The sequence below is a fragment of the Oncorhynchus tshawytscha genome, linkage group LG12, assembly GCF_018296145.1.
Source record: "Oncorhynchus tshawytscha isolate Ot180627B linkage group LG12, Otsh_v2.0, whole genome shotgun sequence".
Lineage (NCBI taxonomy): Eukaryota > Metazoa > Chordata > Actinopteri > Salmoniformes > Salmonidae > Oncorhynchus > Oncorhynchus tshawytscha.
Genome location: NC_056440.1, coordinates 66,112,168 through 66,137,543, shown reverse-complemented (window position 1 = coordinate 66,137,543; position 25,376 = coordinate 66,112,168). Strand labels below are relative to the sequence as shown.

General features: G+C 45.9%; 1 protein-coding gene across 4 annotated transcripts in view; it reads left to right on the top strand.

Annotated features, from left to right (window-relative positions):
• The window catches only part of LOC112263700 (zinc finger homeobox protein 3-like), a 122,280-nt gene that overhangs the window by 9,279 nt on the left and 87,625 nt on the right, over window positions 1-25,376 (top strand). The gene's annotated exons all lie outside the window — the stretch shown is intronic.

The following is a 25,376-nucleotide window of genomic DNA, read 5'->3' as shown; positions in this document are numbered from 1 at the left end:
TCTGCTCCATTCTCAAGTGTTAGGCTATTGGAAAGTAAATGGGCAAAACAAACAATATATTCTACTGGTTTTATACGAGCTTAAGTCTTATTTTCTGTCCTTTTGCAGTATAACTGCTCTTGGCAAATAGTGTAATATAGGAGGGGGGAAAATGAGGACACATTATTGTGTTTTTAATCACATTAAAAAAGCTAGGGTAAAATATACCAATTGAAAACCCTCTCCAAACGCCTGTCTCTCAGGCCCTACTGAAAGCCCCCTGCTTTATGAATGGTTCCTGGGATCCGCTGATGTTTTTATTGCAGGTTTCCTGTCTGCAAGGCCTTTGTAGTGAGAGATCCTACAGTAACGGATACCAAAATGAAAATCAACACTTAGAGGGAGGTGTGAGGCTCTGCTCTCAGGTTGACCATTAGGAGGGCCAGAGGGAGCAGGCCGTGTTGACGCTTGGTCAGGGTAGGGGCCCGGCCGGCGTCCCAGCAGCCTCTGGGCCTGGAGAGAGACAGAGAGCAGGGTTATAGAGGAGCAGGACTGGAGCAGTGTCTCCACCACTCATGCCCAGACACGTAGCCAGAATATTTACAAATACCACACTGATTAAAATATGTAACACAATCTGTAGGACACGTTGGGCCTGGCCTGTGGAGGCAGAGAGGCTGAGAGGGGCCTCCTAGTGCCCCAGGCTGGGTTCATCCTCACGGGGCAGGGGTAACCCTGGGTGTTCTCTGTGCCACTGAGACAGACGGGGCACTCTGCTCACACTTGACCGAAATAGATGGGCCCTGACATCCTGCATATCCTCCTCACACCTGAGGTGGAAACGAATGTTTTGTCTGTAAGGAGAGTGAAGAGTTTATATTACATTGTCTATCTGTCTGCCTTCTACTTTATCATGTGCCAAAATGGTGCTTTACTGTAGGAAGTTGACATACTGTATGTGGTAATACGACTGGATTAAATATGTACAACACATCCTAGCATGATCGTTTTCCACCACTTAAGCCTCTTAAGATGGCTCCATACTTCTTAAAGCCAATTGATCTCCAGAGAAAGGGAAGTATCTGCCCAGGAATGACCTGAGCTCTCACCCCCGGAACACAGAGCCCGGCTGGCCCTCACGAAGCAGGCAGCTCCCATCACTCCAGACATATGTAGTGGTGAAAAAAAGATGTTCACAACTTGACAAGAATTATTACTGCATTTCACAACCCACAAATGTGATTAGTGGATGATAAGTACATGGTTCTGAGGCCTAGCTCACTGCATCACGGGTTGGCTCCCCACTTGACAATGTCACAGCCTTTGTGACGTGTTGGATTTCCAGTCCTTGTAGGCTGACAACCAGCCAGGCAGGCAGAACACCACAGCACAGCAAGCCCTTGAGCTCAGCCACAGCCTCAGCCACAGCCTCAGCCTGGCAAATTATGCAAGGATGAAGAAAGGAAAAAAAGGAAAATCATTTCTTCTTCCCAAAAGAAATGTGATGCGAATAGCAGCATTTTTTAAAACCTTTTTGGGGAGAAAATAAATCATCAAGTCAGCATAAACAGGCTGTAAGATGTGGGAGATCCTTGGGACACTTCACCCAAATCAAACTGGTTTGCATTAAACAGGCCCTTTGTGTCCACGGCTCCGTATAAATTGGAGCCTGTAATTACTGAAATTAAAAAGCAAGGTTTAAACTGAGGGCTAAGCTGGATGGGATAATTTGAGAGTCTGTGGTATGTGGCCCATATTAGGGCTTTCTAAAAATATCCCCCCCCCCCACCACCCCACGTATTGGAATGTCCCGAAAGCCCACGGAAAACTTGAGAGAGGCGTCCTCACCGCATGGACCACCACGCAGTGGGGGTGATGCTGCAGTCTCTTCCTGACTCCCTTGTGCTGGGTTTGGAGACACTCAAACTGGAGCATCACTTTGGCTGCAGTTGACACACCCCTGACACACCCCTCTGAACTTTCACCTTCCCTTCATGTCTCCCCACTCACTGTCGGCTTTGTAGTGGCGGTAGTGATGTCATGATGGTCACCCATAAGCTCAAGCAGATGGCCCTACACTACAATATGCAGGTCACCCCAAAGTTAAGCTCTCTTTTATTGGAAGCTTCAGCTCCCCCACTCTCCCTAGAGACACTCTGGCCTGGAGAAATCCACCTTCTACTCCTGATTTACAGTTATTCACAGTTACCTTATGGTAGTAGTAGTAACACATCCCTCCAAATGTCTCTGACAGAGACTCACACAGGTTTATTAAACGTTCCCAGCAGGCCTCGGGTGCTTGTCTGTAGGATGCGTAAGAGTGGAGGGGAGAGGAGGCTGGGAGCCGGCCAGCTCTCTCCCAGTCCCAGGCCTGAGCTGCTGTACTCTGCCTCACTCTGCTTCTGCCCACACAGGATGGGTGGAGCCTGGGCCGGCCAGGCCTCTGCTTCCATGCAGGAGTCTGGGGAAAGGGGAGGAGCATGGAGGGCTAGCTGGCTACCTTCCTTGTCTCGGGGGCCGGTGCGATCTGCGGTAATTGAGATTGATTGGATGTTATTTTTCCTCTTGCAAATGTAGTCCATTAGCTTGGCACATGCATAATCAGTTTAGAGCGCAGTTAGCTGAATGTAATCATGTTCCTCGGTGTCTGCTCGCACAAAATCCACTCCAGATGCCGCTTGGCCGCGGAAAGAGAGGAAGAAAGTGCCGTCACTATCACATGGGGAATCTTTAACCAAGAAAGCCCCGACACCCCTCCCTCTGTCCTGGCCCTGCTCTATTAAACACACAACTGTACAAACTCTCCCATAGACACACACACAACTGTACAAACTCTCCCATAGACACACACACAACTGTACAAACTCTCCCATAGACACACACACAACTGTACAAACTCTCCCATAGACACACACACAACTGTACAAACTCTCCCATAGACACACACACAACTGTACAAACTCTCCCATAGACACACACACAACTGTACAAACTCTCCCATAGACACACACACAACTGTACAAACTCTCCCATAGACACACACACAACTGTACAAACTCTCCCATAGACACACACACAACTGTACAAACTCTCCCATAGACACACACACAACTGTACAAACTCTCCCATAGACACACACACAACTGTACAAACTCTCCTATAGACACACACACAACTGTACAAACTCTCCCATAGACACACACACAACTGTACAAACTCTCCCATAGACACACACAACTGTACAAACTCTCCCATACACACACAGACTGTGTACGGCGACTGCCTACCTTACCCCCGAAAACAGACCTTCAGAGCAGATCACATGTTCTCAAGTCTTAGCTGCTAAGACTAACGCGTTGCTGACTGGGACCCAAGCCCGGCCCACTAGCCAGCGCAAAGCATCTGTATCTTGGACGCCTCTCCTCTCCTTATTTTCCCCTCCAGTGAGATCCAACTGGATAACTGAGCGGTTAGGAAAGAACATGTCTGAAAAGCATAATAGGAGCAAAATGTGTGTAATGTAAATGAAGGGATTAGCTGCTACAAGGAAATGCATTAAGGTGTTTCAGTGAGGATCCTACTCAGCACAGGCACTCTGGTCCTCTGCCCCAGACTACACACTGATCTCCCATTAATGATCATAATTATTAGGATTGATTCCAAATCCTCCTGACCATCAGAGGAGAGGGGAAACCATCATCATCGTGACGAATAAGTAATGGTTTCACTCCAGAAAGGATTGTTTTTTATTATCAAATAAAAGTGGAGAGAGTCATTTGGAGTTAAAGTCACCGGGGAGCATTTAATCGCTGTTGGGATCCAATCCGTCATGGCTCTTTCATCTGCCAGCCGATCAGCCCAACCTCAGCCCCATCAGACAGACACTCACCACCACCACCAGACAGCAGTTAGAGGAGGGGAGGGGGGGGACAGACAGACAGACACTCACCACCACCACCAGACAGCAGTTAGAGGAGGGGAGGGGGAGACAGTCAGACAGACACTCACCACCACCACCAGACAGCAGTTAGAGGAGGGGAGGGGGGGCAGACAGACACTCACCACCACCACCAGACAGCAGTTAGAGGAGGGGGGACAGACAAACAGACAGACACTCACCACCACCACCAGACAGCAGTTAGAGGAGGGGGAACAGACAGACAGACACTCACCACCACCACCACCAGACAGCAGTTAGAGGAGGGGAGGGGGGGGGACAGACAGACACTCACCACCACCACCAGACAGCAGTTAGAGGAGGGGAGGGGGAAACAGGGACAGACAGACAGACACTCACCACAGACAGACAGACACTCACCACCACCACCACACAGCAGTTAGAGGAGGAGAGGGGGAAACAGACAGACAGACAGACAGACACTCACCACCACCACCAGACAGCAGTTAGAGGAGGGGAGGGGGAAACAGACAGACAGACAGACAGACAGACAGACAGACACTCACCACCACCACCAGACAGCAGTTAGAGGAGGGGAGGGGGGGACAGACAGACAGACACTCACCACCACCACCAGACAGCAGTTAGAGGAGGGGAAGGGGGAAACAGACAGACAGACACTCACCACCACCACCAGACAGCAGTTAGAGGAGGGGAGGGGGACAGACAGACAGACAGACTCTCACCACCACCACCAGACAGCAGTTAGAGGAGGGGAGGGGACAGACACTCACCACCACCACCAGACAGCAGTTAGAGGAGGGGAGGGGGGGGACAGACAGACAGACAGACACCACTACCACCAGACAGCAGTTAGAGGAGGGGGGAGGGGGACAGACAGACAGACACTAACCACCACCACCAGACAGCAGTTAGAGGAGGGGGGGGGGGGGCAGACAGACAGACACTCACCACCACCACCAGACAGCAGTTAGAGGAGGGGAGGGGGACAGACAGACAGACAGACACCACTACCACCAGACAGCAGTTAGAGGAGGGGAGGGGGACAGACAGACAGATACTCACCACCACCACCAGACAGCAGTTAGAGGAGGGGAGGGGGGACAGACAGACAGACACTCACCACCACCACCAGACAGCAGTTAGAGGAGGGGAGGGGGGAAACAGACAGACAGACAGACAGACACAGAGAGGGAGAGGGAGACGGAGAGAGGCTCGTTTAGACAGAGATACTCTGCTAATTATCATGGCTGGCCTGTGATTGTTCAGTAATAGTGCTCAGTGGGAAAGGTTGCAGCGGTTCCAGGAAGAGCTGGGATTTACTGGTACTACCGCTCTAATAAAGCGCTCCCTGCACATCCTGGGAGACAGCCCATTCCCCTGTACGTACGCACACACACACACACACACGCACACGCACACACACACACACACACACACACACACACACACACACACACACACACGCGCACCCTCTTTACAGCAATCACCTTTACAGAGGCTAGGGGGAATAGCTACACGCGGCTGTACAGATCACATTCGTTAGTACATAGTGCAGGTCATATGATATTGTGTAGCTCGGGTGCAAGTGGGTGGTAGCCGGCGTAATGTAAAGCTGAGGAAGTGTTTAAATTGTGTGTGGGGCCTCCTTACACTCCCTCAGTCAACACAGCAATGATCCAGAACCCCCTTCCCCCTCCCACCTCCCTCTGTCTGTAGCCTGCCTGCAGGGTGGTGAACTCTGGGCTGCATTGCCTAAACAGAACTCAATCACTCCAGAGGGTGGGTGTGACCACAGGGCTGTCTCTGAGGAATAGAGCTCAGAGGATCAGTCTATGATTGGCTGTAGTGGCTATCAGTCAGGCTGTGAGGGGTGTGGTATCAGAGCAGAGAGGGAGGGTTCGGGACTTAGTGTTTGGCAGTGTGTTGGAATTTCACAAGTCCTCCAGCTCCCACCTCGGAGAAGGCCAGGCGCTGACCCGTGGCCCAGCTGCTACATTGCTGCTGCTGATTGGGAGTGCATCTGCCCCTCTGTGGGTGTTTCCAGGGACAGCACAGAGCGAGCGAGAGGGAGGGAGAGAGGCGCCCAAGCAGGGTAGGCCCAGCTTTATTTGAGCCTTTTTCACAAGCTGTTTACCTAGATTGACGAATAGAATGGCTAAATGGGCCCTGGCCTGTACTCCCTCCCTCCTCACTGTGTGTCTGGTTAGAGATAGGGACGTGTCCAGCGCTGCGTCATGTCTCTGCAGAGGGGGAGGAGTGGGATGTTATGTTTCTGGTTCAGTCGGGAATTGGAGTTCCTCGGTTATTGTGTTAATGGTTGTTTGTTTTGACTTTAGTTTTTTTCTTTGGGCAGCCGGACAAGAGCAACTGAGCACGCTCCTGCCGGTGTGCAAGGAAGCCGTTGATCCTATTATCTGTTGCCTGATCAGCAGAAAAGGCACATTGGCGGCTGAAGGAGAGGGTTAGGGGAGGACTCAGGGAGAGGAGGACTAGAGCAGCTCAGTGCTCAGTGTATACTAGAGGGGGAGTTAGTAGAGTTTTAGGAGGTATGTTTGGTGTTGTCAGTGTATACTAGAGGGGGAGTTAGTAGAGTTTTAGGAGGTATGTTTGGTGTTGTCAGTGTATACTAGAGGGGGAGTTAGTAGAGTTTTAGGAGGTATGTTTGGTGTTGTCAGTGTATACTAGAGGGGAGTTAGTAGAGTTTTAGGAGGTATGTTTGGTGTTGTCAGTGTATACTAGAGGGGAGTTAGTAGAGTTTTAGGAGGTATGTTTGGTGTTGTCAGTGTATACTAGAGGGGGAGTTAGTAGAGTTTTAGGAGGTATGTTTGGTGTTGTCAGTGTATACTAGAGGGGGAGTTAGTAGAGTTTTAGGAGGTATGTTTGGTGTTGTCAGTGTATACTAGAGGGGGGAGTTAGTATAGTTTTAGGAGGTATGTTTGGTGTTGTCAGTGTATACTAGAGGGGGGAGTTAGTAGAGTTTTAGGAGGTATGTTTGGTGTTGTCAGTGTATACTAGAGGGAGGAGATAGTAGAGTTTTAGGAGGTATGTTTGCTGGCACAATTTGATTGGCTGCTGTCCGATTCAAAATGCAATTCGTTAAATGAAGAGTTGATGCGCTGCACACTTTTTTTTAATAGCATCATTTTTAATATTTGGGCTTGGGGAGGGTATCAAGCCCAAACCTAGATCTACAGGTCTAACCCTCCCTCCTCCTCCCTCCCTTCCACCTACAAACAGGACTTACTGACACCCCTATCACACACCAGCACACCCGCATCCCTCTTTCACTCTCCCTCTGTCTCATTCTTTTTCCTTTTTCCCTCTTTCTCTCCTCCCCCTTCCATTCTTCTCCATTCTTTGTCTCCTGAAAATTAATAAACAAGGCAAATACCCGTCACCCACAAAACAAACCAATACAGATTGTAGGCCAGTGGGTGGTCTTGTATTGGGCTCTGCTTAAGGTTAAATATCTTTAATCCAACCAGGCTGGAAAACTAAATATTCTCCCTAGCCAAATCCTCTTTCTGCAACCCCCCTCCTCATACTCCACCCTCCTCTCTTTCTCTATTCTCCCCTTAGTCTTCTCTCTCTTTATAGTTGCCCGCTCTTCACTTTGGGGCAAGACATTTGTTGTTTATGCTCTAGTTAATTTATTCACTCTTCACTTTGGAGCAAGACATTTGTTGTTTATGCTCTAGTTAATTTATTCACTCTTCACTTTGGGGCAAGACGTTTGTTGTTTATGCTCTAGTTAATTTATTCACTCTTCACTTTGGGGCAAGACATTTGTTGTTTATGCTCTAGTTAATTTATTCACTCTTCACTTTGGGGCAAGACGTTTGTTGTTTATGCTCTAGTTAATTTATTCACTCTTCACTTTGGGGCAAGACGTTTGTTGTTTATGCTCTAGTTAATTTATTCACTCTTCACTTTGGGGCAAGACATTTGTTGTTTATGCTCTAGTTAATTTATTCACTCTTCACTTTGGGGCAAGACGTTTGTTGTTTATGCTCTAGTTAATTTATTCACTCTTCACTTTGGAGCAAGACATTTGTTGTTTATGCTCTAGTTAATTTATTCACTCTTCACTTTGGGGCAAGACATTTGTTGTTTATGCTCTAGTTAATTTATTCACTCTTCACTTTGGGGCAAGACGTTTGTTGTTTATGCTCTAGTTAATTTATTCACTCTTCACTTTGGGGCAAGACATTTGTTGTTTATGCTCTAGTTAATTTATTCACTCTTCACTTTGGGGCAAGACGTTTGTTGTTTATGCTCTAGTTAATTTATTCACTCTTCACTTTGGGGCAAGACATTTGTTGTTTATGCTCTAATTTATTATCACTCTTCACTTTGGGGCAAGACATTTGTTGTTTGTGCTCTAGTTAATTTATTCACTCTTCACTTTGGAGCAAGACATTTGTTGTTTATGCTCTAGTTAATTTATTCACTCTTCACTTTGGGGCAAGACGTTTGTTGTTTATGCTCTAGTTAATTTATTCACTCTTCACTTTGGGGCAAGACATTTGTTGTTTATGCTCTAGTTAATTTATTCACTCTTCACTTTGGGGCAAGACGTTTGTTGTTTATGCTCTAGTTAATTTATTCACTCTTCACTTTGGGGCAAGACGTTTGTTGTTTATGCTCTAGTTAATTTATTCACTCTTCACTTTGGGGCAAGACATTTGTTGTTTATGCTCTAGTTAATTTATTCACTCTTCACTTTGGGGCAAGACGTTTGTTGTTTATGCTCTAGTTAATTTATTCACTCTTCACTTTGGGGCAAGACATTTGTTGTTTATGCTCTAGTTAATTTATTCACTCTTCACTTTGGAGCAAGACGTTTGTTGTTTATGCTCTAGTTAATTTATTCACTCTTCACTTTGGGGCAAGACGTTTGTTGTTTATGCTCTAGTTAATTTATTCACTCTTCACTTTGGGGCAAGACGTTTGTTGTTTATGCTCTAGTTAATTTATTCACTCTTCACTTTGGGGCAAGACATTTGTTGTTTATGCTCTAGTTAATTTATTCACTCTTCACTTTGGGGCAAGACGTTTGTTGTTTATGCTCTAGTTAATTTATTCACTCTTCACTTTGGGGCAAGACATTTGTTGTTTATGCTCTAGTTAATTTATTCACTCTTCACTTTGGGGCAAGACATTTGTTGTTTGTGCTCTAGTTAATTTATTCACTCTTCACTTTGGAGCAAGACATTTGTTGTTTATGCTCTAGTTAATTTATTCACTCTTCACTTTGGGGCAAGACGTTTGTTGTTTATGCTCTAGTTAATTTATTCACTCTTCACTTTGGGGCAAGACATTTGTTGTTTATGCTCTAGTTAATTTATTCACTCTTCACTTTGGGGCAAGAAGTTTGTTGTTTATGCTCTAGTTAATTTATTCACTCTTCACTTTGGGGCAAGACATTTGTTGTTTATGCTCTAGTTAATTTATTCACTCTTCACTTTGGGGCAAGACATTTGTTGTTTGTGCTCTAGTTAATTTATTCACTCTTCACTTTGTTTGTTTTTATGCTCTAGTTAATTTATTCACTCTTCACTTTGGGGCAAGACGTTTGTTGTTTATGCTCTAGTTAATTTATTCACTCTTCACTTTGGGGCAAGACATTTGTTGTTTATTCTCTAGTTAATTTATTCACTCTTCACTTTGGGGCAAGAAGTTTGTTGTTTATGCTCTAGTTAATTTATTCACTCTTCACTTTGGGGCAAGACATTTGTTGTTTATGCTCTAGTTAATTTATTCACTCTTCACTTTGGGGCAAGACGTTTGTTGTTTATGCTCTGGTTAATTTATTCACTCTTCACTTTGGGGCAAGACATTTGTTGTTTATGCTCTAGTTAATTTATTCACTCTTCACTTTGGAGCAAGACGTTTGTTGTTTATGCTCTAGTTAATTTATTCACTCTTCACTTTGGGGCAAGACGTTTGTTGTTTATGCTCTAGTTAATTTATTCACTCTTCACTTTGGGGCAAGACGTTTGTTGTTTATGCTCTAGTTAATTTATTCACTCTTCACTTTGGGGCAAGACGTTTGTTGTTTATGCTCTAGTTAATTTATTCACTCTTCACTTTGGGGCAAGACGTTTGTTGTTTATGCTCTAGTTAATTTATTCACTCTTCACTTTGGGGCAAGACATTTGTTGTTTATGCTCTAGTTAATTTATTCACTCTTCACTTTGGGGCAAGACGTTTGTTGTTTATGCTCTAGTTAATTTATTCACTCTTCACTTTGGGGCAAGACGTTTGTTGTTTATGCTCTAGTTAATTTATTCACTCTTCACTTTGGAGCAAGACGTTTGTTGTTTATGCTCTAGTTAATTTATTCACTCTTCACTTTGGGGCAAGACGTTTGTTGTTTATGCTCTGGTTAATTTATTCACTCTTCACTTTGGGGCAAGACGTTTGTTGTTTATGCTCTAGTTAATTTATTCACTCTTCACTTTGGGGCAAGACGTTTGTTGTTTATGCTCTAGTTAATTTATTCACTCTTCACTTTGGGGCAAGACGTTTGTTGTTTATGCTCTAGTTAATTTATTCACTCTTCACTTTGGGGCAAGACCGTTTGTTGTTTGTGCTCTAGTTAATTTATTCACTCTTCACTTTGGGGCAAGACGTTTGTTGTTTATGCTCTGGTTAATTTATTCGCTCTTCACTTTGGGGCAAGACGTTTGTTGTTTATGCTCTAGTTAATTTATTCACTCTTCACTTTGGGGCAAGACGTTTGTTGTTTATGCTCTAGTTAATTTATTCACTCTTCACTTTGGGGCAAGACGTTTGTTGTTTATGCTCTAGTTAATTTATTCACTCTTCACTTTGGGGCAAGACGTTTGTTGTTTATGCTCTGGTTAATTTATTCACTCTTCACTTTGGGGCAAGACGTTTGTTGTTTATGCTCTAGTTAATTTATTCACTCTTCACTTTGGGGCAAGACGTTTGTTGTTTATGCTCTAGTTAATTTATTCACTCTTCACTTTGGGGCAAGACGTTTGTTGTTTATGCTCTAGTTAATTTATTCACTCTTCACTTTGGGGCAAGACGTTTGTTGTTTATGCTCTAGTTAATTTATTCACTCTTCACTTTGGGGCAAGACGTTTGTTGTTTATGCTCTGGTTAATTTATTCACTCTTCACTTTGGGGCAAGACGTTTGTTGTTTATGCTCTAGTTAATTTATTCACTCTTCACTTTGGGGCAAGACGTTTGTTGTTTATGCTCTGGTTAATTTATTCACTCTTCACTTTGGGGCAAGACGTTTGTTGTTTATGCTCTAGTTAATTTATTCACTCTTCACTTTGGGGCAAGACGTTTGTTGTTTATGCTCTAGTTAATTTATTCACTCTTCACTTTGGGGCAAGACGTTTGTTGTTTATGCTCTGGTTAATTTATTCACTCTTCACTTTGGGGCAAGACGTTTGTTGTTTATGCTCTAGTTAATTTATTCACTCTTCACTTTGGGGCAAGACGTTTGTTGTTTATGCTCTAGTTAATTTATTCACTCTTCACTTTGGGGCAAGACGTTTGTTGTTTATGCTCTGGTTAATTTATTCACTCTTCACTTTGGGGCAAGACGTTTGTTGTTTATGCTCTAGTTAATTTATTCACTCTTCACTTTGGGGCAAGACGTTTGTTGTTTATGCTCTAGTTAATTTATTCACTCTTCACTTTGGGGCAAGACGTTTGTTTTTATGCTCTAGTTAATTTATTCACTCTTCACTTTGGGGCAAGACGTTTGTTGTTTATGCTCTGGTTAATTTATTCACTCTTCACTTTGGGGCAAGACGTTTGTTGTTTATGCTCTAGTTAATTTATTCACTCTTCACTTTGGGGCAAGACGTTTGTTGTTTATGCTCTGGTTAATTTATTCACTCTTCACTTTGGGGCAAGACGTTTGTTGTTTATGCTCTAGTTAATTTATTCACTCTTCACTTTGGGGCAAGACGTTTGTTGTTTATGCTCTGGTTAATTTATTCACTCTTCACTTTGGGGCAAGACGTTTGTTGTTTATGCTCTAGTTAATTTATTCACTCTTCACTTTGGGGCAAGACGTTTGTTGTTTATGCTCTAGTTAATTTATTCACTCTTCACTTTGGGGCAAGACGTTTGTTGTTTATGCTCTGGTTAATTTATTCACTCTTCACTTTGGGGCAAGACGTTTGTTGTTTATGCTCTGGTTAATTTATTCACTCTTCACTTTGGGGCAAGACGTTTGTTGTTTATGCTCTAGTTAATTTATTCACTCTTCACTTTGGGGCAAGACGTTTGTTGTTTATGCTCTAGTTAATTTATTCACTCTTCACTTTGGGGCAAGACGTTTGTTGTTTATGCTCTAGTTAATTTATTCACTCTTCACTTTGGGGCAAGACGTTTGTTGTTTATGCTCTGGTTAATTTATTCACTCAACAGGGTTTCATAAAACAGCTTATATAGGATAAACACAGGGTCTCACCATGAAAAATAGAGCAAACAAATCTAACTTTCCCTCTACTCTCCTAGTCATGACGGACCAACCATAAGACTGAGAGCTGTACTTTTCAACATGATGAGAGGAGGAATTATTGAGAGCGCAATTACATCTTACAGAATCAACTTCCTGTGCCGAGCCTGACTAGAGGGTCTCCTTCTCTATCATCTAATCAGTGTTTTACCCTGCCACTGCCAGCCTCAATCTTGTAAAGATGATATTACAGACATATCAGCCATAGTCCTATCTCCTATATCAGCCATAGTCCCCCCCCACACACACACACACCATTCCCCATCCCAGAGATAACCGGGAGATTGCATCCCCTTCCTTGTCTTCAAAAAGACCAGATAAGAGCCACATTTAATCAGCAGGCTCTATAATTTGGTGTTAACTTTGCACATATTTGCTAGTCAAAGTGCAGTGAAATGACAGGCCAGGTGGATGGTGTCTCTCTGTCTATCGTGGCCTCTCCTCTCCAGTCTCTCCTGGGGCCATCTGGCTGGCCAGTCCGTAGCCAGGATGACCAGGAGAGTAAGTGCTGTCGATGGGCAGGTAAACGCTGCCTTGATGAGGCCTGGACCGGAGCTCCTCTGGATCTGTGTGGCTCCTAAACTGAGGGGATGGAGAGAGAGGCAGGCTGGCTTACCGGCTCACCGCCATCAATACATCAGTGGCTTAGCGACCAGATTAACAGCCTGCGAGTGGTCAGGGCCACAAAACTGCTCCACTCGCCTCTCTATTCAGTGGGGCTGTGGGGCAGGCAGGGGGGTGAGGGGGAGTAGGGAGAGGGGGGATCTCAGTCATCAGGATGAGCACACAAGGACCCCTGTCTGTTTAGGTTTGGGCTGCCGTGGAGAGTCTGGGGACAGATAAATAACAGGAGTGCAATGGAAATGTGGACCTAGCTGTTTGAATTTCACTCCCATTACCTTGTAACGCCCCACTAGTAAGTTTAAATGGGTATTTGATGGGATAAGTCTAATGCTGGTGGTATGCATTTTATTTGATATATTAAAGGGACACTTCAGGATTTTGCATGCAGTTTTAAGGAAGTTACTAACTAGAGTTAGCACAAATGCTAAATAGCGTTAGTGCAATGACTGGAAGTATATTTTAACTGCTAGCATGCTAGTAGATGCCATAGACTTTGGTAACAGCTAGCATGCTAGTATATACCATAAACTTCCAGTCATTGCGCTAACGCTAGTTAGTATTGGCTTTTGAAACTACCTCTAACTTCCTTCATACTGGCTGCAGAGACGTAAACATTTTATCCATGAGTTCATCTTACTCTGGGGCAGTAGATAAAGGGCTTATTGCCAACATCCCAAAGTGTACCTTTAATATTCAGAACTAGTCTAACATTAGACAATTCTCTCTCTGGGCATTTTTTCTTTGAAGATGAGAACTCACTGAGCCAACCCCATAGCCCAAACACAATTGCTGGGGAGATTTGAACTCCTAACCTAGAGATCCTCAAGGCCTTAGTTCCATAGTGTGGGGATAAAAAGTCAACCCCACCCTCCCCCATGGCGATGACTGTCAGTCCAAGTGGCGTATGTTTGGCCTAATTGCCGTGTTCTGGAGTCCAGCGTTAGGACTGGGAGCTGTAAATCTATCAGTGTTATGGGGGCAATGTTTTCTCCAGATGTAGACAAAAGAGTTCATCCCTTTGTAATTAAGCAGTGCAGCCCAGGGTGTCATATGGTTTTTATTGGGGCATTCTGGGAAAAATCATTTCGCACCTTGTTTTCTCATCATGCCCTTTATTGTTGTATAAAAGGAGGGATAAAAGAGAGAGAGGAGATTTTTACAAAGGAAAGAAAATAAAATCTGAATTTCTATATGGAAATGACTGGGTATTGATTTAGGAGACAGAGGTGGGAAGTGGAGGGGGCAGCACAGGGGCCAATCAGAGACTTTCTCAGACAGAAAACAGTAAGAGGAAATAAAAAGATTCAATTAGAATACAGAGAATTTTCACAAATGTTATCGTTTCCTCCTCGTGTCTCAGTTTCCACCTGTGCTCTACTTTAAACTCATTAAAGGAATGAGAGAGGGGGAGGGAGGGAATGCACAGAGTTACGGGTTAGGGACAAGAACGCTGTTCAACTTCTCAAGGACAGTGATAGTTTATAGCCTTCACATTCCCTCATAACAAAGTGATGCCTGGAATAAAGAACACTGTGTAGAAACAGGATTGTCCCTCACTCCCCATAAGCGCCACCCTCTTGCCTTCATCACCAGTCACCCCCACCTCACCCTTTTTTGTTTATGTGGCAAATTTAGGGGTCAAACTTTCTGAGGTGAGTGTTTCTTTTACTAGTCACAGCTGGTGAAAGCGCGATAGAGAGGGATTGGGTCTTTGTTCAAAATAAGTGGTTTCACACATTTGTATTTTATAAAGCACTTTTCAATCGCTGGGTGATTTACGGAGCTGTGCTGTCCTGTTGGAGGGCCTCTCTCTCTCTGTTCCCTGTGAGCACAGATCAGAAATACAGACAGCAGAGGAAGTCTTCACCACAGCCTCTCAGCTCCTCTCCTCTCAGCTCCTCTCCTCTCAGCTCCTCTCCTCTCAGCTCCTTTCCTCTCAGCTCCTCTCAGCTCCTCTCCTCTCAGCTCCTCTCCTCTCAGCACCTCTCCTCTCAGCTCCTTTCCTCTCAGCTCCTCTCCTCTCAGCTCCTCTCCTCTCAGCTCCTCTCCTCTCAGCTCAGCTCCTCTCCTCTCAGCTCCTCTCCTCTCAGCTCCTTTCCTCTCAGCACCTCTCAGCTCCTCTCCTCTCAGCTCCTCTCCTCTCAGCTCCTTTCCTCTCAGCTCCTCTCCTGTCAGCTCAGCTCCTCTCCTCTCAGCTCCTTTCCTCTCAGCTCCTCTCAGCTCCTCTCCTCTCAGCTCCTCTCCTCTCAGCTCCTCTCCTCTCAGCTCCTCTCCTCTCAGCTCCTCTCCTCTCAGCTCCTCTCCTCTCAGCTCCTTTCCTCTCAGCTCCTCTCCTCTCAGCTCCTCTCCTCTCAGCTCCTTTCCTCTCAGCTCCTTTCCTCTAATCTCCTCTCCTCTCAGCTCAGCTCCTCTCCTCTCAGCTCCTTTCCTCTCAGCACCTCTCCTCTCAGCTCCTCTCCTCTCAGCACCTCTCCTCTCAGCTCCTCTCCTCTCAGCTCCTCTCCTCTCAGCACCTCTCCTCTCAGCTCCTTTCCTCTCAGCTCCTTTCCTCTCAGCTCCTCTCCTCTCAGCTCCTCTCCTCTCAGCTCCCTCCCAGATCCCAGGACCGCTTCCAAATCACTGAGAACTATTCCTCATCTCCTTCCTCACCAGTCACCGTGCCAGGCCCACAAACCCCACTTTATAACGCCACCACATTCAATCAACACCAGACCTAAAATTAGGGCCCGCTGAATGATTCAAACGTGAATCCTTCTTTCAAATGGCCTATCTCTGTCACTACTTAGGAATGTCCTTAATTTATGCTTGTACGGTTGGAATGGTCTTGTTGGAGTAATTAGAACCATAAGGACTCTGTGCTACTGTATAAACGGGGTCTCTTGGAGCCAGTACGTTTACGTGCCATGAGAGTCGATTGCTAAATCTGGTTTGCAAATTATTATTCAAATCATCAATATATTAATTTAAGCAACTGAACGGAGAGTCTAGTTTAATGAGTTATGTGAACCAGGCTTTATTAAATATTTGTTTATGTTGCACGGGAGAGTAGTGTATATTAGTTCTTGCAGTGGCGTGTCCCAATGGGCCCAGATCTCCATGAACACAATCCCTGCTTTTGTTCTCTCCACTGTTCCTCTGATGCACCTCCTGTGTCTCCAGACTGCTCTTCCCAACATCATTTCACAGATGAGTTATGAGAGCACCGGTCTGTGTTGGAGATGATTCCCTCCATATTGCCAGCTAATATCCCCCTCCTTTAAGTCAGGATCCAGTTACTGGCCTCCATGGTCCCTGCAGGGACGGCCTTTGTTCCTGAATGGCTGGGAACAGGAACCTCTCGCTCTACATTAGATGTTTTTCCTTCTTTATGAAAAATAAATGTAGCCCCTTTTTATTCTTCTTAGACAAATCTGACGGGGGTTTCTTCTCAGTTCTTCCATTTCATAGTGCTGCAATAGGCACCTTTGAACTTTCGAAAAGATGAAATGTTAGAATGACGGGAGTTTATGGGATCAAAACAGAATATCAGATTGAATCAAATCGGGATTATAGGAGTGACGAGACAAATTATTACAAATCCCTCAGTACATGAAACAACCCTCCAAAAACCTGATCGTTCTCAGGACCTACTGTTTGTACTGTGATTTCCTACCGGAGAGTGGGTTTTAACACACCTCGTCTCTTTCACTCCAAATGGGGCTTATCATTCAATTTTCCTCTATTTCTGGCTATTTGTGGCCTCATTTTCAGTTTGCTCTATCATGGTGGACTCACTGACACAGAACAGGTTGGAACAATTTGTGACATCCCTCTAGAATCACCTTTGATCATTGGCATTCTTTGATTGGTAATTTTATGTGTGTTAGTAGAGTGGGCTGTAACACCATTAGCTGATATGATATATACTGTAGGCTGCATGGCCTCAGAGGCCACTTATATACACAGCATATTACACATGTAGAGTAAATGACAATGGAAATATGGCGTGTCTGAGTTTTTAAGTTCATTTGGAGGATATACCAGTAAATTCTAGGGATAGATTACTGTAGATTACTACCTGTAAATCGTGCCGTTTGGTGTGAGAGCCGCCCTGCCCGTACATCTGGAGAGCCATTTAGTGCCTTTCAAAGAAGAGCCCCAGCAACAGAGTATTCCCCGTATTCAACTTAACTTTTAAATCATTAAACATGATGAAGCCATCTCCGCAAAGTCAGGGTGTTTATGTACGAAAATCAAACGCCATCTGCCATCTCTGATCAGAGGCAACAGCCTTCAGGCCGGGGTTACGAAGGCACAACAGGAAAAGCCATTAACTGCCAATCACTGTATCGATCGACAAGCCAGTCCACCACTACCATCACCCCCCCCCCCCTCCTCCCCCTCCCACCACACTCACAGACTCACACATATAAGCACTTACTGTATACAAACACACACTCAGTCACATAACAAACTTCCCTCATACTGCCTGGTTGGTTAGACCAGTCTGAAATGTGGAGGTTAGGCTACTCATCAGAGGAAAGTACACTCCTTTCCCCGCCTCTCTCTCCTCTCTCTTGCTCTCTGTTTAAGCGTTACCCTTTGAATGATCTAAAGATCATCTAGCTGCTACCTTGCACGTAAGAAGAAGGTTGTCTCTTTACCTTGGCTATGTTGTCTACGTTGTCTGAAGAACAGGCTTAAGATATTTTCAATTTAAAACACAACCCTGTGTTCTCTATCTAAAAATCACCCCAAAGGAACTCTGCCACCATGTCTAAGTGAGCGCAGACACTCCACCGCTCATCCGTTTCCCTCAACATTTTTGGAGCCCGACATTAGATAAAAAGGGAAAACTAATAGTCAGCCAAGGACAAAAGAGGGAAAACATGGGGGATTGATTTTTTCCTCCATTTCCAATGGTGTCGTTGGGACTAAGGGTCATTAGAAGAATATTTACCTACTTCCCAGCTTAATAGAGATGCTGTGTATCAGGGAGTGATCGGGAGCAGAGGTCAGGGCTGGGGGGAGCAATTAAAGTGTATGGATCCAGGAACCCAGGGCCCGTCCCATTGTGTGTGCTGCAGGCACCAACTGATAGGTGAGCTGATAGCAAGAGAAAGGCAATGCATATTGAACATGGCTTTATAAATGTATTGAGCCAAATGAACTGGAGCTGCACTAAGGAGAGATGCATGCACACACTATCTTTACTAGGAGTACACATAATGCACTCATTCAGTGTTTTCCACCGTTATTGTTATTTTTGCTTACCAACGTCAGTACTCTTAAGATTTCAAAGTGGCCCGAATATCTAAGCAATGTTCTTTCTTATTTATTTCCTCGTATCTCTTTCTCGCTCCCATTTGAGTGGTCTTCCCTCTGGCCACACAATAGCCAGATCCAGGCATCAGGCATGATAAATGTGGCCCGGGGCCTATGCCCTCGCTCTGCCTCTGTAGTGGCCTCATCGACACATCAGCCTGGGAGGGAGAGAGAGAATGAGAGAGAGGGAGGGAGGGAGGGAGGGAAAGAGGGAGGGCGAGATACAAACCAGACTAGCCATTTTCCTCGTCCTGGTCATAAATATTTGTGTGGTTGATTTATAAACATCGGAGCGAGAGACAAGATCAAAGTGAACTGTAACGGTTCTGTAAAACCAGGGCTTTTCACGACACTGCCCTACAACACACCATGCTTATACCTATTAAAGACAAAGCCATATATCACATGCCTTATTGGCAAGACTATTGAGTGGCCCTGTGCAGTTTAAAGCTTGGTGTTGCCCCTGCTATGACTCTAGGTCTCACAGCGCTAGACTGTAAGCTGCTCACACTGCTAAAAGGCTATAGGTACAGTGGGGCAAAAAAGTATTTAGTCAGCTTCCAATTGTGCAAGTTCTCCCACTTAAAAAAATGAGAGAGGCCTGTAATTTTCATCATTAGGTACACTTAAACTATGACAGACAAAATGAGAAAAAAAAACAGAAAATCATTTATTTGCAAATTATGGTGGAAAATAAGTATTTGGTCACCTACAAACAAACAAGATTTCTGGCTCTCACAGACCTGTAACTTCTTCTTTAAGAGGCTCATCTGTCCTCCACTCGTTACCTGTATTAATGGCACCTGTTTGAACTTGTTATCAGTATAAAAGACACCTATCCACAACCTCAAACAGTCACACTCCAAACTCCACTATGGCCAAGACCAAAGAGCTGTCAAAGGACACCAGAAACAAAATTGTAGACCTGCACCAGGCTGGGAAGACTGAATCTGCAATAGGTAAGCAGCTTGGTTTGAAGAAATCAACTGTGGGAGCAATTATTAGGAAATGGAAGACATACAAGACCACTGATAATCTCCCTCGATCTGGGGCTCCACGCCAGATCTCACCCCGTGGGGTCAAAATGATCACAAAAATGGTGAGCAAAAATCCCAGAACCACACGGGGGGACCTAGTGAATGACCTGCAGAGAGCTGGGACCAAAGTAACAAAGCCTACCATCAGTAACACACTACACCACCAGGGACTCAAATCCTGCAGTGCCAGACGTGTCACCCTGCTTAAGCCAGTACATGTCCAGGCCCGTCTGAAGTTTGCTAGAGAGCATTTGGATGATCCAGAAAAAGATTGGGAGAATGTCATATGGTCAGATGAAACCAAAATATAACTTTTTGGTAAAAACTCAACTCGTCGTGTTTGGAGGACAAAGAATGCTGAGTTGCATCCAAAGAACACCATACCTACTGTGAAGCATGGGGGTGGAAACATCATGCTTTGGGGCTGTTTTTCTGCAAAGGGACCAGGACGACTGATCCATGTAAAGGAAAGAATGAATGGAGCCATGTATCATGAGATTTTGAGTGAAAACCTCCTTCCATCAGCAAGGGCATTGAAGAGGAAACGTGGCTGGGTCTTTCAGCATGACAATGATCCCAAACACACCGCCCGGGCAACGAAGGAGTGGCTTCGTAAGAAGCATTTCAAGGTCCTGGAGTGGCCTAGCCAGTCTCCAGATCTCAACCCAATAGAAAATCTTTGGAGGGAGTTGAAAGTCTGTGTTGCCCAGCAACAGCCCCAAAACATCACTGCTCTAGAGGAGATCTGCATGGAGGAATGGGCCAACATACCAGCAACAGTGTGTGAAAACCTTGTGAAGACTTACAGAATACGTTTGACCTCTGTCACTGCCAACAAAGGGTATATAATAAAGTATTGAGAAACTTTTGTTATTGACCAAATACTTATTTCCCACCATAATTTGCAAATAAATTCATTAAAAATCCTACAATGTGATTTTCTGGATTTTTTTTCTCATTTTGTCTGTCATAGTTGAAGTGTACCTATGATGAAAATTACAGGCCTCATCTTTTTAAGTGGGAGAACTTGCACAATTGGTGGCTGACTAAATACTTTTTTGCCCCACTGTATGTGCTATTGCTAGCACTCTCCTGCACTCAGCCTGTAAACTCTGTCTGAGTTCAGTGGGACGTTTGATATTTTGTAAATGTCTGTAGCCAGTAAATGATATGCTGCTGTGTAATACAGCAGTTTAACAAGAGGAGTCAGTGTGTCCTATGGAAGAGGGGAGTAGACAGCTGCACAGGCTGGTTCAGGCAGCCAGCCGGTCAGCCAACACAAAGGCCATGCCATCTCCAGAAGAGGGAGGATGGGTGGGGGGAAAGGGGAGGGGTCAGCTCTGTCATGGGACAGCTTTATGGGTCCAAGCCTGGACAGAGAGAGAGAGAGAGGGCTTGAGATCTGCAGTATCAATGCACAGCAACACCCCCTAGGCCCACTGTGCAGGGAGAAGAGTGGAGTAGGGCAGACATTCCACACCTACAGACAGTGTTTACCTCCCTTTTCCTTGGCCTTACTCGGCCCCCCTGGGAGTGAGGGAGTGTGGGGGTATGAGAGGAGAGGCACTGCTCTCTCTCTCTGCTGACCCCGGCCCTCTCCCAGATTAATAACACCAGAGACTGGCAGATGCAGGGAGGGCCGTGGGGACTCCTGCTAGTTGACCTCTGTGGGAGGGAGAGCAGGGTGGGTAATGGGAGAGAAAGAAAGTCTTTCTCAACGGAGATTCCCCCCTTTGTCCTAAAAATAGCTGAATAAACAGGGGATCCATCACCAGGACATGTGCCCAGGCAGCCAGGCAGGGTGACAGTGGTGGTGATGGGGCTAGGCTTCATGGGGAGGGTGACTGCTAAACAGCCTGTCTGTCTGAGGACATCTGGCCCCCTGGCTCACAGGGAACATGGTGACACTGTTTTCACTGCACACTTCACCTTATCCCTTACATAACACACAGCCAGCCAGCCAGCCAGCTAGCCTCTATCTCTCTCTGTCTCTCTCATGTGTGAACACTCACTCACAGACAGAATAGCTCTGCCCATGTTCTTTACCCACTGGGCTTTGTCTGTGTATTATAGCAGCTACTATGACGTGAGAGGGTTTTTTACTGTATGTGTGTGTTTGGTTGTATAACTGTTTACTACCAACAGTTGAAACTGGAGGAACCAGTTCTTTTAGTGGAAACCTCCAAGCGAGGACATGTTTGATAGGAAAACCACAGCAGCGCTGGTGTGGACATGGAGGACAGAGCCCGTGAGTGAATATTCTATTATAGTTACGCCTTGTATTTATGCAGAAGATTGAGGGTATTGCAGGGTGAGTCTGCCCAGGTAGGTGGGTGTTCTCTGTTCTGCATAGGGGTGTGTGCGTGTGTGAACAGTATGCGCGTGTGTGTGTGTGTGGTGTGTGTGTGTGTGTGTGTGTGTGTGTGTGTGTGTGTGTGTGTGTGTGTGTGTGTGTGTGTGTGTGTGTGTGTGTGTGTGTGTGAGAGAGAGATGGAAAGCAGACAGCTTCTCCCCAGTGTGTCTGACTCCAGCATGGTGAGAGTTGAGTTCAAAGCCCTGCTGGAACATCACAGGGCTGAAGCTGAATGAGGCTGAGTGAGGCAGAGTGAGTCAGACGAGCCAGCCCGTGGTCTGGGAAGGGTTACTGAATTATTACTGATGGTTCCAGGGTAACTGTCTGACCGCAGGTCTGGCGAATATTAATCATTTATTTGATTGTCTGCATGTGCTGATTAATCAATCTGAGGGAGATCTGCAGGATTAACTAGCCCATTATTCCTTTGTAAGAAGATTTTAAAAGACTTTAAAATATCATGTTCCATTTATCATTTATTTTTAGTCCCCTGCTGATGAGGGAGAAATAAAAACTGAGGTGAGATTGGGCAGAACAGCAACAGAGGGGAAGTGCTGGGGGAAGAGGGGGAGGGGAAAGAGAGAGGGGAGGGAAAGAGAGAGGGGGGGGGAAGTGCTGGGGGAAGAGGGGAGGGGAAAGAGAGAGGGGAGGGGAGGGGAAAAGAGAGAGGGGAGTGGAAGGAGAGAGGGGAGGGAAAGAGAGGGGAGGGGAGTTGAAAGAGAGGGGGAAAGAGAGAGGGAAAGGGAGAAAGAGAGAGGGAAAGGGAAGAGAGAGGGGAGGGGAAAGAGAGGGGATAGGGAGAAAGAGAGAGGGAAAGGGAGAAAGGGAGAGGTGAGAAGGAGAGAGGGAAAGGGAGAAAGAGAGAGGTAAAGGGAGAAAGGGAGAGGGACAGTGAGAAAGAGAGAGGGAAAGGTAGAAAGGGAGAGGTGAGAATGAGAGAGGGAAAGGGAGAAAGAGAGAGGGAAAGGCAGAAAGAGAGAGGGAAAGGGAGAAAGAGAGAGGGAAAGGGAGAAAGAGAGGGGGAAAGGTAGAAAGGGAGAGGCGAGAATGAGAGAGGGAAAGGGAGAAAGGGAGAAAGAGAGAGGGAAAGGGAGAAAGAGAGAGGGAAAGGGAGAAAGAGAGAGGGAAAGGGAGAAAGAGAGAGGGAAAGGGAGAAAGAGAGGGGGAAAGGTAGAAAGGGAGAGGCGAGAATGAGAGAGGGAAAGGGAGAAGGGAGAAAGAAAGAGGGAAAGGGAGAAAGAGAGAGGGAAAGGGAGAAAGAGAGAGGGAAAGGGGGAAAGAGAGAGGGACAGGGAGAAAGAGAGAGGGAAGGGTAGAAAGGGAGAGGTGAGAATGAGAGAGGGAAAGGGAGAAAGAGAGAGGGAAAGGGAGAAAGAGAGAGGGAAAGGGAGAAAGAGAGAGGGAAAGGGAGAAAGAGAGGGGGAAAGGTAGAAAGGAGAGGCGAGAATAGAGAGGGAAAGGGAGAAGGGAGAAAGAGAGAGGGAAAGGGAGAAAGAGGAGGGAAAGGGAGAAAGAGAGAGGGAAAGGGGAAAGAGAGAGGGACAGGAAAAGAGAGAGGAAGGGTAGAAAGGGAGGTGAGAATGAGAGAGGGAAAGGAGAAAGAGAGAGGGAAAGGCAGAAAGAGAGAGGGAAAGGGAGAAAGAGAGGGGGAAGGTAGAAAGGGAGAGGTGAGAATGAGAGAGGGAAAGGGAGAAAGGGAGAGAGGGGGAAAGGGAGAAAGAGAGAGGGAAGGGAAAGAGAGAAAGGGAAAAGAGAGGGGAAAGGGAGAAAGAGAGGGGGAAAGGTAGAAAGGAGAGGCGAGAATGAGAGAGGGAAAGGGAGAAGGGAGAAAGAGAGAGGGAAAGGGAGAAAGAGAGAGGGAAAGGGGGAAAGAGAGAGGGACAGGGAGAAAGAGAGAGGGAAGGGTAGAAAGGAGAGGTGAGAATGAGAGAGGGAAAGGGAGAAAGAGAGAGGGAAAGGCAGAAAGAGAGAGGGAAAGGGAGAAAGAGAGAGGGACAGGGAGAAAGGGAGAGGGGAGAATAAGAGAGGGACAGGGAGAAAGAGAGAGGGACAGGGAGAAAGAGAGAGGGAAAGGGAGAAAGAATAAGAAAAGGGAGAATAAGAGAGGGAAATGGAAAGGGAGAAAGAGAGAGGGAAAGGGGAAAGGGAAAAGGAGAGGGAAAGGGAGAAAGGGAGAGGGGAGAATAAGAGAGGGAAAGGGAAAGGAGAAAGGGAGAAAGGGAAAGGGAGAAAGAAGAGGGAAAGGGAGAAAGGAAAGGGAGAATAAGAGAGGGAAAGGGGAGAAAGAGAGAGGGAAAGGGAGAAAGGGAAAGGGAGAAAGAGAGAGGGAAAGGGAGAGGGAGAATAAGAGAGGGAAAGGGGGAAAGGGAGAAAGAGAGAGGGAAAGGGAGAAAGAGAGAGGGAAAGGAGAGGGAGAATAAGAGAGGGAAAGGGAAAGGGAGAAAGAGAGAGGGAAAGGGAGAAAGGAAAGGGAGAAAAAAGAGAGAGGGAAAGGGAGAAAGAGAGAGGGAAAGGGGGAAAGGGAGAAAGAGAGAGGGAAAGGGAGAAAGGGAAAGGGAGAAAGAGAGAGGGAAAGGGAGAAAGAGAGAGGGAAAGGGGGAAAGGCAGAAAGAGAGAGGGAAAGGGAGAAAGAGAGAGGGACAGGGAGAAAGGAGAGGGAAAGGGAAAGGGAGAAAGAGAGAGGGAAAGGGAGAAAGGAAAGGGAGAAAAGAGAGGGAAAGGGAGAACGAGAGAAAAGGGGGAAAGGGAGAAAGAGAGAGGGAAAGGGAGAAAGGAAAGGGAGAAAGAGAGAGAAAGGGAGAATAAGAGAGGGAAAGGAGAAAGAGAGAGGGAAAGGGAGAAATAGAGAGGGAAAGGGAGAAAGAGGAGGGAAAGGGAGAAAGGGAAAGGGAGAATAAGAGAGGTAAAGGGAGAAAGAGAGAGGAAAGGGAGAAAGGGAAAGGGAGAAAGAGAGAGGGAAAGGGAGAATAAGAGGGAAAGGGAGAAAGAGAGAGGGAAAGGGAGAAAGGGAAAGGGAAAGAGAGAGGGAAAGGGAGAAAGGGAAAGGGAGAAAGAGAGAGGGAAAGGGAGAAAGAAGGGAAAGGGAGAAAGAGAGAGGGAAAGGGAGAAAGAGAGAGGGAAAGGGAGAAAGGGAACGGGAAGGGAAAGGGAGAAAGGGAACGGGAAAGGGAAAGGGAGAAAGAGAGAGGGAAAGGGAAAGGGAGAAAGAGAGAGGGAAAGGGGCTTTTAGACCAGGAGAGGAAAAACGCCAGATTTAACTACGGCAGAAACATACTGTAGAGACCTCATGGAGGCATAGACCAATAGATACGATTTCATGAAAAAAGCCAGTGAGAGGCGGGAGAGAGAGAAAGGGAGGAGAAACAACAGGACCAGGAAGTTGATGGGAAAGTGATTGCTCTCCACCTGGAGCAGTCTGCCTGCCTGTCTGTCTGGGAAAGGGTGGAGTGCTGTTGCAGTGGACTCTTGCCCTGCTCTCTCCTCTAGGTAAATTCAGTTCTCTTACTGAGTGTAGCTTAATCCAACAATGGCAGAATTCCTGGGTGCAGCCCCACCCACGCCATATCCATGCTATAAATTCTCAATCTGCCGACTGTTTGTGTTATGTCATGTAATTCCTTTGATTCCGACATACCTCTGTTTGT